At 25.2% G+C, this 18,250-nt stretch overlaps 1 protein-coding gene across 2 annotated transcripts in view; it reads right to left on the minus strand.

The window, feature by feature from the left end:
- LOC129961916 (glutamate receptor ionotropic, kainate 2-like) overlaps positions 1-18,250 on the minus strand; it is a 187,882-nt gene that overhangs the window by 106,700 nt on the left and 62,932 nt on the right. The gene's annotated exons all lie outside the window — the stretch shown is intronic.

Below are 18,250 nucleotides of genomic sequence, written 5' to 3' on the forward strand. Positions count from 1 at the left end.
CAAAGGAGCAAAACACAGCCAAAGCGAACACAAGAATAGCGCTTGTGCAAACAAAAGCACACAAGCAATAAATGGCTATTAAACAATCGCAACAACAAAAACCAATCAAAAAATTCTGCTCATTCTCATATCATATTGTTCGATTTTTAATAAAAGAGGCACCAGTGATGTTGTTATATATTTTATCAAAATCCGAGCAGGTAATTGGAATATTCAAAATTAATTTCCTGGATATTACTATAATCATCACCCCCTCTCATCTTTTCGGAAATAAATAACTAATCTAAAAGAAATAAGGGACATTGAAGTAGTATAAAAAATTATTCCATGGTAGTGATATCGTGGAATAAAATACATATCATAACAAATAAATATATTAAGTGTTTTTAAAATACTTTTTAAAAAGCTAAGCACACGTCTTCAAAATAATAAAAGAATATAAGCAAAAAAAAAAAAAAATAAGTCTTTTCTTTTTAATTTGAACTTTTGTTAATGTGATGGCAACACGTTTATAAAAGCTAATTTTTTCCCATTGGCTCGCTCGTGCAGATTAAATTTTATTTTTATTTTGTTCGAAAAAAATGGTTAAAATATTTCTTTAAAAATGCGTTAAAAATTGAAATTTAATTTATAAGTTAAAGTATTGGTGTCATTAAAATGACAATTTTTTGAACTTGTATTTGATGCAAAAATCAATTTTGTGCAATATTTTCGGAAGTTATAGAGGAAAAACATTGAAATTTCGATTGATTTTTAATTAATAAAAATTCTAATTAAAAACTCGAAAAAATCAATCCGAGGTACACATTCCCGGCCTCCAAGGTATACACTTGCTAAATTTAGTAGCTGTAGGTCAAACGGTCTGGCCTGTAGAGCGCCAACACACACATATACACACTGAGCTTTATTATAAGTATAGATTAACCAATTAAATGGCAATATTATATTTTTCTACATTAATAAAATTATAAGAAATGAATCCATTCACCAAATATTACAAAAAAAATCTGAGTCATTTTCTCTGCAAATGATTAAACATTCCGTAAAGAATCTCCATCTTGAATTTTTTTTTCTTAAGAACTTTTCGTTCGTACTTCAGAGTGCCAAAATGGAATGAGTTTGGTTATATTTCCTTCCAACATCTTTGCATTGACATTGCATTTAAATTTGGAAAGATATGTTAATATTGTTAAACTTTATTTTGAAATTTTAAGTCTAGAAAAATAGAAGAAATTAATTTTTTATGGGCATATTAATATGCGAAACAATTTTAACATTTACTTAAGCTTGAAACGGATTATATTAAGTAAAACATATTAAATAGGGATAATTAAGATCTTTTCACATCCTTCATAATTTATTATAAACATAAATAATCACTCATTTTGCAAGAAACCCCATAAAATATTTATGCTTTCCTTCTAATCTTTCCGCAGTAAATTCTTTTCTAACAATAAAATATGATTCGAAATAGCTACTCACAGTTTCGAATCTAAAATTAAGCTGAATCTTCCTTTAATATGCAAATGAACAACAAGAATAACGTTATTTCTTCCCTTTCAACATTTTTTTAAATACAGTGCTGAGCATTTATCTTCCCTTTTCCTTCCTGTTAAGCATAATATCGTCATTAATATCAGAAAACTAAAAACAAGTTGTCATAAACATTCCACTGCTCGTGTCCGCTCTTTTAATAACTTCTTTTAAAAATTTCTTCTGAAGACACATTGTCTCATTAAAAAAGGATTTCAAAGCAACTTTCGCTGACTCTACTGAGTCAGTAAAAGGAAAGCGAACGTTCAAAAGATATTTTTTTATCTATATATATAGGTTGCATACCAATTATTTATAGAAAAACTATGCAAAAATTTAGAAAGAAAACTTGAATAACATGCATGAATTAGTTACATTTAGTAATCTAAATTTAATATAAAAATATCAATGGTACAATTTCATGTGATCCTTCATTGCTAAATGCAACTGCACGGATCATTAATTACTTAATTGCACATTACCTTATGTTTTTCTGTGATATCGCAATATTTTTTACGCTAGAATGTGCATTTTGTGCTCCACATTAATACTGATATCATATATCTATTAAGATTCATCATGAGGCCATGAATTGATTTTATTATTGATACTTCAGAAAATAAAAATTAAGGCGAGATATGATGGACATTTCTATTCATTTTAGGTATCTCTGTGCTGAATCTTGTTACATGGTAATGCTTAAGTCATTTAAGATTTGTTTCATTTTCGAATGGCGAGCTTCTAACAGCCATTGCATTCTTTGCATAGTGATTTTTAATTTTTGCATTTTATAAAAAATATTCTGTTTAAAAAATTGTTGGTAAAAGGGAATGTGGAAATACTATTTAGGAAATAATGGCTTATAAAGCAATTTTAATTGATCATAACGTTACTCTTGACAAAAGAACGAATGAATGATTTGAAAAAACAATAAAATAGATTTCAGTTTCAAACCGATAAAAAGGCATTAATACAAATAAACTAAAAATGAAATTTTTTAACATTTAATTAAACTAAAGAAAAACTGTTTTGTTAATGTTTTTAATATTAATGATGTTTGTTGATGTTAATATTTTTAAAATGTTAATTGCTTTTAAAATATAAAAAAATGTAAAATTAATGTAAAAATTGTTTACATCTAAAAGCTGACCGGGAAAATTTTAAAATGTCCAATCATTTTTAATTGATTAAATTTATAATTAAAGTTTTAATTGTTGGTTATCTTAAGCCTTCTAGGTTTCATAATTTTTTATATCATATGATGTGTATAATGCGTACTAATCTAAAAAAAAGATTATCAAGCTTTAAAATTATAAAAATTATTATTAACACTATTGTCGTCATGGCTAAATAATGAATTATTTAATATTTTGTTCAAGAATTAGTCCACTTTTGAAGCATCATATCTAATACAATGCAACAATCGAATTACAAGTTTTCATATATAAATATAAGTTTGAAATTTTTTTCATATATATGCCCAAAGATAACTATCAATTTTAAATAAATACTGATGCATCTTACCAAATATCAACTACTGAAGTTTTGCCATTTAAATTAAGATAAAATGTCTTGCTCGGTGTCGCTTCTTTTGAAATACTTCATAATTTTGGACCTCACAAATTATTCAGTTTGACAGAAATAAGTTTATTATAAATTAAATTATTTTAGTAAGATATAATAACATTTTATTACTTACATAATTATTTTTATTTAATTCTGATATAAACTTATACATTGAGATTGAATAATTATCATCAGTCATTCAAACTTGAGATCTCGATTTTAATTGATTGGCAACTCTAATTTACGAATCAACTTAATCTCACAAAAAACAATAAAACAGATGCATATACCTGGTATTAAATTTTAGATCTGCAACGAATTCCAAACTGTCTTTGTTATTTTCATTGCACTATAGAACTATCCAATTAAGAGCCATATTATAATCTTCTTTAAATACGAGTTCATATTCATTTTTTTTAAGTATTAAATATACTTTAACTTTTGTATTTATTATTCTGTCGTTCCGTTCATTTCCACCATAAGCACTAGTTTGTGTTTTCATATGTTAATGTTTACCTACAATAATTACCTGCTTTAACAACATACTACCTGTAAATCGCGACATCCGTGATGCTAAATAAATGATGAAGAAAACTGTTCAATATGTTCTACTGAGTATATAGTTGAATTATGTTATTTTAGTAACTCTGCTTATATTTTTTGTGCTATAACAGGATTAAGGAAAAAAATAATGAGACTTGTATTACTATAATATATGTTGTGATACTTCCCACTAGAGTTATAAATTCTGTTCTTTCTTTAAAAAAAATTGTTTACAAACTTGTTTAGATTTTTACTAATGAATATATTCAAATGCATTTATTTCAATGTTATTTCATTGTGATTAAGTAAACAGTTAGGATAAAATTGGAGATGGAAGATATTTCAGAATGAAGAAACACTACGAAACAAGTAAATCGTTTTTAAATTCACAAATGAATTGTAATCTGTATATGTAGTGAGGATTTTTAATGTTACGTTGAAGGTCAAGGAAGTTTGTTTATTTACATATAAGCTCAATCATTTTTAAAAATAAATTATGAGTGTAATTTTTTTATATAAGTAACCGCGAAACCGAAGAAAATTTTAAAAATCTAATTTTATTTTCAATATTTTTATACACATTATTTTTATTTAGTATAACAAAACACAATGATTATATATTTTTAAATTTATTTAAAAATTATTTTATAATACATTTATTATTTTAAAAAACATTTTATAGAAAATAATGTGTTTTATCATGTTTTAGCAACATTATGCATAATGCAAAAATGTAATAATAATATGAATTGTTTTTACAATTTAAAAAAAATTTAGAATAATCATTCATCATTTTTGGCATACGATTTTGCATATTTAAACTTTTTTGATATCACCCCTTTCACTTAACATTCCATTTTTATATAAAAAATAATAACATATTTCATTATAAACAACGTCAAAGTAAATAGTAAACATATACTTTCATTTTTTAACTTAATCTGCAGTCCTTGGCAGTTAAATCATTCCTATATTGTAATAACTTTTGAAACCTGGATAAATTAAGAAATTGTTTATCAATATATGATTGTTTTCTGACACTGAAATAATTACAAATTTCTTCTCATTAAATTACTAACAATCTAGGAATATATTTCGTTAACTGAAACTCCGATAATTTTTATAAAGAAAAGATGATCGTTAAGAAATTCAAAATATATAAATATTATATTAATGCTGTATAAAATCTATAAAAATGAATCTTGATTAAATTTGCAATTATATATTTTTTCACTTGAACTATTTGATTAAAGATAAAACATGCAATAGCATCTCCATTCTTAGTAATTAGGAACTTTAAATACGCTTTGTATAGTCAGTCTACCCATACATCTGAAATTGAAAATATACTTGCTTTGCTCCAGATATTTGCATAAAAATAGCCATTCACAATTTTAAACGTATATTCAAAGCATTTGTACTGACTCCCTTGGGCTGAAACTTTTTTCATCCTTATAACATTTCAAAATAAAAAAGAAGGCAAAAAATCCCGTCTTTATTTTAATTTGGCAAAATAAGCAGAGGAAAATAAAAAAAGTAAGAATATCTCTAAATAGTTTTCGCTCGAAGGAGTTTCTTAACTGTCTTCTATCTTTTTCATTTAACCAGGAAAGCATTAAGTTTTAAAGTTTTTTTCTTTTCTTTTTGTTCAAAACTGGACGGAAACTCTTCGGGGAATGAAAACTCGGAAAAGAACAGTGACTCTGATTAAACAGAAGTCGAACACGGTTGCAGCACTTCCCAACAACTTCATAAAGAAATTATTCTGTTTTTATTTCCTTCTCGGCCTCTTTCTTCCACAGAAATTCAATAATTTAATGGTTTTAATGTTGTTAAAGTTTGCGGAACACCGAATCCAAATAGTGTTTTTGTTTCTCAAAATCTCTGCAAATAGGGTTTTATCTTATTCTTATGTTTTATCGTTCTTTGTTCCGAACAGCTTATTTAAAAACACGAAGGAATTTTATCGTTGCAATAATGCAAAACTAAAACAAATCTAATGAAAATGGCGTCAGTTTAAATTGATATTCTTTCGTTATACACTCGGACGAAATCGAAGTTAATAAATATATATTTCACATTAAATTATGAAACTTTTGTATTTCATATAAAACTTATCAATTTTATTACATTATAGTAAATATCTTTGAAAAAAATAATTAAGAAATTAAATATATATGATTTTGTTATTATTTAAATGAATAATTGAAACTTCCAAATTTGAAAGAAAACCAATAATTTGGATAAGAATAAAAAATTACGATTTTTTAAGAAAAACATGTAATTTTTAGAACACTCCTGCATATTAATTACTATAAAATAAAGTAATTTTACAAATCTCTGTAAATTATCAGGCATTTTTATTAAATAGATACCAACATTGTACTTTTTATTTCTTAATATTGCATTATTTTTATAATGATAAAAGTTTTAAAAATTTTCTGAAAAATTATGTTTCAAATAAAGTTAGGAAAAAATTGGAATATATTAATCAGCATAACTATTTTTTGCACTTAAATTGAACTTTATGATCTTAGGTCATTTTGGGTTAATGAAAAGAATATTATTACTCTTTTCATAAAAACCCAAAATAAACATTTCATGAGTTCGATGAATGTATGCGGTTGATAAGGAATGAAAATTATAAATATATTTGAAAATTTCACCATTTCACAAAAACAGATAAATTAAAAAGATAATTTATCTTAACTTAAAGGGCACCAAATATATTTAAGAACCAAAAAGTTAAAATTTATTAAAAAAATTTCTAAATTGTATTATTTTTATATTATTTACTACTTACTGGCAACAATCCTTGCCTTAGGGACAAATTTGATAAATTCATCAGGCAGGATTCTTTATTTCCTGCTTTTTCTTATTCCATTTAATTCATTTTTTGCTTTTAAACTTAATATTTATTCCTAATTTGAATGAAATTAAACATACAAATTGATAGAATAGATTTAAAACGTTGTCTGTTCATAAAAACATCGATACAAAAAAAGTCAATTTTTTAACAATGGTTATTTACAAAGAAATTTTTATCGCAAAACCAGCAAAAAAATTCACAATATCATTCATAAAAGCTCCACTTTCATAATTCTATGCAATTAGTAATGGTTATTTAGTTTAACATTTTAATTTATTATTGTCCCATTGCATGATATTTTTAAATTTCAGAAATCTCTTTTGTTCATTGAAAAGAAAAGGAAACTCCTTTTCTGGAGAACTACTTAAATAAGATTATCATTGCATGTAAAACAATCGAATGGAAATTATTATTTAACTTAAAATGTTCTATGGTTGTAGATTTCTTTATCTTTATATTAAAAATATTCAATGATTTAAGCCAGCTGTATTTCCTCAACATTTTGATGCTTCAACTGTATTTACATCTAAATTTAAAATGGAATTCAACATATAATCTCTTCTTTCAGTTTTGAATCTCTGGGTTCCTTTTTCTTTGACGAATGCAAGATTGATTATCATCGTGTTAATGCAATAATAATTCAATAAGTACGTTCTCAGTGCACATATCCTTTTTATTCTTTTTCATTTTGTTTATACAAAAATAAAATAAGCTTATGCATATATATATTGTCCTTTTTTTATTCTTTATTAGGAAATAATTAGAAAAACTTTTCTTTTATTTGTAAATTAAACTTACTGAAGAAATCTGCCAATAAATATTTCACCTTATTTAAAAGACAATATTGCTACTAAATAATTTCACAGTGAGGAAAATGACAAATAAATATCATGACAAAATAGATACAAATAATAATATAATAAATAACAAGTAAATGATGCAAATAAAAATTATATCAGAAGTTTTGGAAATAACTTTCATAATACTCTTTCAAACCTGGAGAAGTAGTTAAGTTTTATTTGCAGATAAAATAAAATGTAGGAAATCACACTCACAATTGCCGTAAAATCTCCTTTAATACATTTTTATTTTATTTAATAATTTTTATTTTATTTTATTTAATACTCTTTTAAATGTAAAACCCTGGATAAGTAATTGAATAAAACATTAAGGTTTAATTTAATTTAATATTAATTAAGGGAAACCTTAATTTTTAATTAAACTACTTATCCACGGTTTCCAATTGTAAAGAATATTTTTCTACTCATTTAAAAAGTTTAAAAAATAAACATTATAGTTTTGAAAGTGTTTATGCTTCGCTTATGGATAAACAGTTTCCCTTCACTACAAAATGCAACTAGTCATTTTCTAATAAGAAGTGTTATATTTCGAAGTGATAACATCACAAACATTTATAAAGTTACAATATAGTTTTTAAATAAAGTTTGCTTCAGAAAAATGACCCTGTAAGCATTTAGAATGTACATTTGAAAAACGCATGGAGAATTCTTTTTGTTTAAAAACAGAATCAATGTTTATTGTTTTTTACTTAATAAGACTTTCTAATTGGTCACAAGGAAAAATTACAATTAATGGTGTGTTTTGTTTAGTTTTTTATTATATATACGGCGTGCAATTAATAATAATTAATTAATTTATAGTCTAATTAGTTTGGTTGCATACAAAAGAAATATATGAGAGATAGTATGGCATTTTATTTAATAAATGCCCTCTTTCTTTTGTCCGATTACAAAAAAAGGCCATTTTATTCCGTTTGAAATTTGTAATTTTTTGTTTTTCTTCTACAAGAACAGCAACTATAAAATGTCAAAGGAAATATATTTACAAATAAATTTAAGACTTCAGATTCTGATAAAGATATATGCTTTGTCAACGAAATCTATCAAGAATCGGCTTCCATCGTTTTACGTATAAAAAGAACATCTAGCGAAAATCGATGTAAATAAAAATTGTTCCATCGACACCAGCTGGTATTCCAATGAGGGATATCATTATATGCGGTATGAGATGTTGTAAACATTTCACAAGGTGTATAATGCCTAGATACGAGTGAAATTATGGATTTACCTTCAAATAAAACACCTCTGGCAATGAATTTGCGATTTTGGAATGAAAAGATTATTATAATCTTTATAACACTTGCATAATAATTGTATATTTTTAATAACTGAAATTTTTCTCTGATTTCTTTAAAATACTTAATTTTCATATGATAAAATATGGATTTTTTCCTTATTTTAATTGTATTTTACTTTTTAACTTTTAGTTCATAATTCATACCGAAAAAAGCTAACGCAGCTGGAGCAGAATTAAATTAATCTACGTAATTAAATTAATCTATTATCTCATAGTAAAGTTTCTATAAAAATTAAAACTTACATTGTTATCGTAAAGGCGTAAGAGTACAAAGTTTGAAATCTTCAATCTCAAATCCATTAGGTGGCGAGTAAAAATTCCATCATTGAAAACATGAATTAAGACGAGCTAATTAAAGTGTATACATACTAGTTCAAGACTATTATGACTAATTATGTACTGCATATACTGTATTCTAGAACTGTTACTTTTAGTTTAATTAACATCTATGTTTTCTTCTATTTTAATTTGTTGTTTGCTATATATGCAAAAAATAGAATTTTCTTTTCTAAATTTGTTTACATTAAAAATTCAAATTTCATGTTAAATCCTTTTTGCTCCTTATTTTTGCATATAAGCTCATAACGATATTTTGTTAGTAAAATTAAATAAACATATATTTTCAGAAACAAGATTTTTACATCATAATAAAACAAAACAACTAAATTTAATTTAAATTATATTTGAATGCAAATTTATGCTAACTAATTTTCTGTGTTCGATTTCTTTTCCAAATTTTAAGTTGGAAAAAAAATGATAATAAAATAGAGGGAAAAATGAATTTTCTTTTAAAAAAAAGAGAATGAATTAAGACAGAAAAAGAATTTACCTGCATTTTATTATATTTTTTTCAGGATTTATAAAAAAATTTAGTTTTAATAGGGTTAAGTAACAATAAAAAAGAATAATAATTATAAAAAAAATATTTCATTTTTTTTATTGAGATAAAAATTTCATTATTTAAATTCAAATATATCAGTCCAAATTAATACTGATTAATTTTGAGGGCTCTCCAGCCACATAATTATACCAATAGATTTTAATAAAGAATAAAAACGGCAGAAAAATATACATATATTTTCTTTTTTCTTACTTTTGTTAGAATAATGTTATTGTGAGTTTTTCAGTTAGTCTAAATGCTTTCTTATTTTCAAACACAAAATTCGTGTCTTTCCATGCGATTGGGAGTTCAAGGAAGAAATCTTTCTTAACGTCAGAATACGTGACATTCCATACACTTAGAGATTCAGTGAAAACTTCTGAATTATTTTAAAGATGGAAAGCTTTTAAACTCGAGAAAATAGTAGATGTTTGATATTAGTATGATAATTTCTTCCAGAAAATGAATTCTTTAGAAGTATTTGCATAATAGTATTGAATACTAAAATTTTACATATTTGGAAATTACGAATGGTATTAAATTTTATATATTTTTATACATTTAAATTAATTGAGGAACAAATCATCTGAAAATTTGAGCTATTTCTTATTTGCAAAAACATGAATTTTATAATATTTGTTATTCTCTTACTCAAGGATATAGTTATTAAATTTTATTTGAAAGATTGTTATCGATTTTATTTAATCGATAGACTGATCGGGCTTAATAAATAAATTGTTTTAATTAAGTTATGAATCCATAAGATTGACGACTACATTAGTGAATTTGATAAATGAATTCACAATTACGAATTATTTATACACTGAAGAAAATTTTAAAACAATTTGTTTTACTTAATAATATATAGAATATGCTTTTATAACATACTCTTAAACGAATTGCTCTTTCGGAATGTAATACAAAACCATTATATATACTCTGCATTATTTCTTGAGATATAATATTTCCTAACTTTCCAGAATTTGAGAAATTCAAAATGATATTTAACTAAATTGGTATTGATGATGCTGTCGTGTCCTTGTTACCACGGAAAGGGGATGCAGTAGCTTTTGAGGGTATAGACATCTCTGACCACCCGAGGGCAGAAGTGACTTTTAGCTCATATGAAGATGAAACTCACACATTCGCTTGCACAACCCCTTTTTACAGAGGGGAGGGGCACATTCACACACCTCATAGATAGTACACAGGTGAAAAAAAACCATGTCCGAACCGAGAATCAAACCCGGGACGCCCAGATCACGGTAAAGATGCACTACCCCTATGCCAGGACGCCAGCAGCTAAATTGGTATTAAAAATCATATTTTAAGGAAGTAGAAGTTTTATTTCAACATTGGATATTTGATTGCAAATTTAACTTGTTGCAAAAAAAAAAATCTTTTTAATGTACATAATGGAGTTTTAGAATTTAATTCAAAAACTGTATTTAATAAATGCACATACACTTCCACCTTTGAAACGTTATTAATTGAATTCAGCTTATAACGAATTCATACAATCCTTTGCGAAATGTTACTGAAGAAACACAAATTTCCTCTGAAGAATATTATTTACTTCTCAAAAAGGTTTTTACTTGTACTGCATAAAGAAGGAAAAGGATCGAAACTGTTAAAAATAAATTATTTTTTGGAAAGTTTTACTTTTATTTATCGCTCTTGGATACAAAATTTAATCAGTTAAGAAACATTTATTACTTTAAAGCAGCGGGTTTCATCACATATCGGGTACTTAATTATAAAAAGCATTTCTGACAACGATTTTTTGCATCTGCTTCCTTTTTTACTTAATTTCAACGTTGAATATCATCTCCTAAATAAATTACGAAATATACGAAGACACTTAATTAAAGTGAAAAATCAATAAGCAACGTGTTATGTTTTCTAATTGTATAGAAGCTCCATATGATTTGTTTTATTTTATGTTTAATAAAGAATACAGATTAGTTTTCTATTTCAAACTTGTTCAGATTATATGATTAATCTTCCTAGCATGGGAATAATTCTAAAAACTATTTTTTTATAAATTTAAATTTCATTTTCAACAATTGTAAAAATTTTTGTCTTTTAATTCCTAGTTTTTCAACAACCGTCGTTGTATTGTAAAAATAATGTTACAGAATTATTCATTTGATGTTATTAGAATTTGAATAAGTATTTAAATTTTTTTACTACCTTATATATTTTTCTATAAATATGTATTATGTAGATATATAATTAACAGAGTTAAAATAAAGTTTTGTGAAATATTTAAATCATAAAATGAATATTTTTGAAAATAACGATAATTTTTATCATTTACAAAATGATCATTGCTTATAATTTACATACCCACACCACTGTTTTTTTTTTCATTATTTGATTAAGGGTATAAAAACAAAATAACTATCAAATTAGGACAAGTTTCGATGTTTCGGTAACTGTTGTGTGAGAATTAAGATACTTTTACTTTTAATAAATTATTTCTTTATTCATTATTTCATATTATTTTATCGTTTTATAATGCTTTCAAAACTTGGCAACGAATTCAGATATGACTTGGGGAATATAAAATAAAATAAATACATTGTAATAAAAAATAAAAGATAAATAAAGAATAAGTTGGAAAGATCTGTCACCTGACAATGTGTATAAAAATAAACATTTAAATAAACAACATAATAAAATTTAAAATATGTTAGACATAATGGAATAAAAGACATTTGCTAGTCATATGTAATTTCATCTACAATTCAAAGTAATCATTTTTTTACATGAAATTCTTTAATGAAACAGATTGAACGAAAAATGCAACATTTTCTGGTGAGTAAAATAATGTTTGATTGTGATAAAAAATGCATTACTTGAAACGCTTTATCGGGATGTAAGTATTTTTCAATGTTAATGAAAAGGAAACTAAATAATTGTCATTTTCCTACAGGGTTCAGCATACTTTTTTTATTATTGCTAAAATAATATAGCAATTAAATTGAACTTAAATTAACTTTTACTATTTTAACAAGATTTTCGATTTATAATTATAATTTTATTCTAAATTACTTCCCGAATAATGAATAAACACCAGAAACAGATGATATAAAACTAGTTCGAACTATCATATCTGCAGACATTTCATGTCACAATAAACGGAAATTTTGCAACAGTTTCTTTAAGAGTGATCAATCAATTAAAAAAAAATCTGGACTACAACATTCGTCCCATTCTTCTGAAAAAGGAAAATAACAGGGAAACAACATCTCGTTTCTGACTTATCTTATGTTTAACCTTTCGATTAGAATCATTGATTCTGTATCATTTCCGAACTCTAGTGACCTACTTCTTTTTTACCTTAGGATTCAGAATGTTCGATATTGATCAATCAGAATCACTTTTTTCATTTGGGCAGTTCAGAAGTTTTTAAGAATTCTTTTTTCGATAAATTTATCTAAGTTTCTCGGTTCATTTTCTTTTTATCATTTGGGGATTAGTTGAGACTTATAGTTATTTGTAAACTGCTTTCTCATTTTTATGGAACGTATCAGACATTTTATTTCAATGAGTGTACAGGGTGTTTCAAAATATATTTTGGATTTAATTATTTTTTTATAGATTTATTATAGATTTTGTGGATCAGAGCAACCTTGCAGCATTCAAATATAACTTAAAGTATAGATTACGTATTAATATATTAGAGTATATATTACGTATATATTATGTATTAATATATTAAAGTATATATTACGTAAACTTATAGGCTTTCTGCAAGAAAATAAGCCATCATTAGCCCGTTTATTATAAAATTATATTTTTTTCACGTATTCCTCTACCAGTTTTAAAATTCTCCTGCATTATTAATTTTGAATAAATGTTGTTAACTCTTAATTTGTTTTCAAAATCACGTGCAATTTAACTAACTTCATATAAACATACTGTATATATAAATTTGAATTTCTTAAAATGATATGTATTATTAGTTAGTGGGTTCATTATTTCTGCTTCCCTTTTATATCGATGTATTATCTCATTAATAAATTATAATAAAAATAATAAAATAGAAAATATTTTTTGGAGTAAATTTCTAATTTTATTTTATGAACATAAATTACAAGATACATACTCTTGAAAGCAGGAACATCTACTAAATTTCTTTTTTTTATTTATAATAGTACAAAGTCTTCATTTTTAGCATAATTGTAGCATGTTATTCAAAGTCACGTTTATTTCCATCAAATTCAGAAATAGCAAGAATTGCAATAAGGCATTAAATAACTATATTTTTGTCTTCTTTTGAAAAGTTTCTGTTTTCTTTTTTGAGCCAGAAATGTTTGTCGATAAGTGCTCTATAATTAGCAAAACATTTCATTGAAATATACCAATAATAACGCCCACAGTTCCCCTAGGGAAGAAAAATTTTCCCATTTATAAGCAGGAAAGCTCGGAAGAAAAATATATCTTCTAACCATTTTTCATTAACATTTTCAAAGCCTCTACAGGAGAGGCGAATTTCTCTGTTCTTTCTACAGATAAAAGGCAAAAAATTGAAATAATTTACAACCTGAGAGTTGACTGAGAAGTCTCTAGGGTCAGATAGCAAAGGTAATAATCTCAGAAGAAATTTATTCATGGATTCCAAAATCTCTCTTATGAATATGTATTTTGCTTCTACAACGCACTGTTGTTCTTTTGCAAGCCTTCTTATGTATCTGTGTCTTTTGCTCTTCTTTTGATGAAAACTTGAAAGGACTTCTTTTTATTTTCGGATTCCAAAAGGAAAACAAACTCTTAGCATAAGAGGATGACTTATAAATTCCGTGGCTCTCAGGTTGTAGAGGAGAACTCCTTTAATGTAAGATCCCCTATCTCTCCTCCTATGTTTGGGATAATTTTGTAACGTCTGAATAATTCAAGCTTATTCATTGAACGAGAGGAATTTCAAAAGTTTTGATTTGCCTGAAATATCAGCATGTAGTTACGGTTTGAAATAGTTGGTCACAGTAATTTGTTTTACCTTCTAAACCAAACAGAAAAAATGTAGGCTAAATCTGTGATTTAGCCTACATTTTAGACAAAAAACATTTTAAAATTTTTAGAGGCATTTATACATTTTCTGCAGTTATTAAGTTAAAATATTTCACTAGAATACTAAAAAAAATATCAAACATAAGAAGCTAAGGCTCGGAATAACTTTAAAGCAGTTCATTGAAATTACGTTAAAATTATTTTATAATATTTTTTAAATTATTTTTATGATATTATAAATTTCTGAGAAAAATAATTCCTTTTTTGCATACAAAATTAGCTGTCATAAAAACTGCTTAGAAGCGATATATAAAAAGGTTTTCCATTAGCAAGCGGTTTTCTAATGAGGACAAAACTTAATAAAATAGGAACTTATGACATCCTCCTGAGCAAGAGAGAGAATTTTTGTTTAAAAAGATCAGAAGATAGTCAAATAGTGTTAGGCCAATTGTTATGCTGATCAAAAATTCATATAAATTCTGTTTTTTTTTTTGTTACAGTTTTTAAAATATATATCCATAGAGTTTCCTAATAGCCATGTAAAATAAAGTATACTCATTGTTTATAATTCTGTAACCATCATAATAATTTAAAAATTATCAAAGTCAGAATTTAATAAATCTTAGAATGAAAAGCAATTTTGTCATCATTTTAATCCTGTGTCGAGAGTTTTAAATTTAGTGCAAGTTAGTAACTAAAATCAATAAATGAACCTTATTTCCTAAAAATTCAAAACTTGTCATAATGGTTTAGTAATATTCTGGAATATCATGTATTTAAATTATAGATAGAAGAACGTTGTATCATGAACTGAAAGATATTATAAAATGAGTGAATCATATTTCTTTGAGAAACCTTTTGTGTAGTTAATGACCTCAGTTTGTTAACGCGATCAGATCAAATCATTAGATTCAATTGAAGAGAAAGAACAGCAGCTCTTTTCAGATACATTTCGTTGAAAAAATCTGTGTACACTTTCCAATTAGCTAACAAAAATGTAAATGGTATTTCAAAGTTAAAGCAAATTTTATTGGATAGGGAATTCTGTAAACCAATCACTTTTAAAAGCTATTTCATTATTTATTTCAAACAGTTTTCCTGAAATCATCATTCTGCTTTTGAAATAAAAACATGCGTCATAAACTAAAAGAAAGTGAGAAAAATAAGTTATATAGTGAGTAAAATGCTGAAAGGTAATTGAATTGAATTGAATTGGCTTAAAATAGAATTCCATACATTCGCAGTAACATTTTGAATGCTAAAAAGTATGCTAGATATCTTGACTTATAATAATCTATTACAAACTGCATTCTCTAAGTTTTTCTGACATGTGGTCCAAGTTTGGCCCAAATTCTTTTCAAATGTCATTAAAAGGAAGAACTGCTTTTTAGCTGAATTCATTGTCTTAAATATCTTTAACTTCGTTTCTGCAATTACTTATATTAATTAATGTACTAAAATATTAAATTATTAAATATTTCATGAATTTCCAGAAGAATAACATTTAATTAATACACAATTTTTCAAAGAAATAAATAATAATTCCGAATCAGTTTATTTGCCATATTTTCATTTGTCTTTTAATATTTTATTCATCAAAATTTCAAAAAAAAAATGAATTTTTAATATGACTAATATTGTAGAAAAAACACTAGCTATGATAATTAAAAATATATATAACAAGAATAAACAATATTTAAAAGTGGAATTCTACAAAGAGAAAAAAAAAATTTAATGGAATTCAGTATTTTAAAAAATTTAATTTATTTCTTTTATTTATGTAGCTTACTAATTAAGAATTGTTGCATGCTTTAAATATAATTGCATTTTTTTTTTCATGTATTTCAAAAAATATTACAAATTATGAAAATTTAGATCTTTAATCCCCTACTGGAAAATAAAAGTAATATCCTGATCGCCACAAATAAAAACAAATTCATTTTTTAAAATTTAATTTCGCATCATGCTTGTATATTATAAAATTTATAAAGAAAAGAATACATTTTTGATAAACACTTTAGAATAAGAGAATAAGTCTAAGAATATCGTAGAGAGTTGAAAATAATCTCATGAGACTTTATCTAAATCTAAACAGTTACTTTTGGAATGATTAAAACTCTATTTGGATTTTTTTCAAACTGCAAATAACTGATTAGACCTCATCAACTCAAAATGTCATAATCTGAGCTAGATAAATTTCTTATATAAAAATTAATTAATAATCATCAATTTTAACTAAAATTTCCATTTATATTTTGAGGAATTTTTCAAGGTGCAATATATTTAGACGAAAATATTTCGAATTAGCTGGAAACAGACATGATAAAGTTTATATATAAAAAAATAAGACAATTTAAAATTTTAAAATTTTTGAGTTTGAGCTGTAAATATGTATATTTTATAATGCATTCTATTTGTTTCAAAATAGTTTTAATACATAATTTTAATATTGGGCCGTGAAATATTTTTCATATAATAAATTGCATTAATTTTCTTTTAAGTTTTATTTAGTAAGTATTTTTCATAGAATAAATTTCATTCGTTTTCTTTTAAGTTTTATTTAGAAAATATTTTTCATAGTATAATTTGCATTAGTTATTCTTTTAAATTTTATTTATAAATATTCTTCATAGAATAATTTGTATTAATTATTCTTTAAAGTTGTTATTGATAATTTCTTTTATTAAAATAGAAAAGGTATTTTAATTAGATATTTCTCAGTTTATTAATTGCAGGAAAATAATTTGATATTTTGGTATTCATAAACAGGCTTCACAAAGTAATTAATGTTAGGATTTAGCTGCACTATTGTTGTGATTAGATTTGTATGTATTATTCAAACAATATCCATATTAAGAAAGCAACACATTGACAAATATTCTCCCATTTCCTTACAGAAGATTTTGTTACATCTAATTTACGAGCTGATTTACGAAGATGTCTTGAAACTTCCTTTCGTTCTATACCTTGTTATACCTTAATTATTCTTTAAAATTTTTATTTATAATTTCTTATATTGAAACAGAATATATATTTTAATTGCACATTTCTCAATTTATTAATTTCAGAAAAATAATTTAATAATTTGATATTCATTCAGATTTTCCAAAATTATTAATGATGGTATTTATTTGCACTATTGTTGTGATTAGATTTGTATGTTTTATTTACACAATACCCGTATTAAGAAAGCAACACATTGACAAATATTCTCCCATTTCCTAACTGAAGATTTTGGTACATCTAATTTATGAGCTTATTTACGAAAATGTCTCGAAACTTCGTTTCACTCTATACCTTGTTAAGCATTCATACACAGAAAGCCCTGAAAGGATCCTATTTTCAGTTGTTATGGAACCCGAAAGAAAGAAATGTCTTCCTTCTGTTAATGAGACTGACCTACTCCAGCATTCCAAAGACAAATGATTGTCTTGTGTTGGCCCCTCCGAATCTCCCTGGACACGGGCCAAGCGGAATAAATTTGGCCCTTATCCCAACTGGTCAAATTTAGTGAAATGACGGAATAAGATGTATGAGGGGTTTACTCCGCGTCTTGGAGTTTGTGTTTGGGTTTTTGAATTTCTATTCAATGCCATCATTAGAGGTACAATGACGTAGTCTTTCTTCTAGTCTAACTTCTTGGGAAGATACTTTCTTTTAATGGTTTTTATATGTCTTTGAAAGTC

Source organism: Argiope bruennichi, chromosome 2 (genome assembly GCF_947563725.1).
Source record: "Argiope bruennichi chromosome 2, qqArgBrue1.1, whole genome shotgun sequence".
Lineage (NCBI taxonomy): Eukaryota > Metazoa > Arthropoda > Arachnida > Araneae > Araneidae > Argiope > Argiope bruennichi.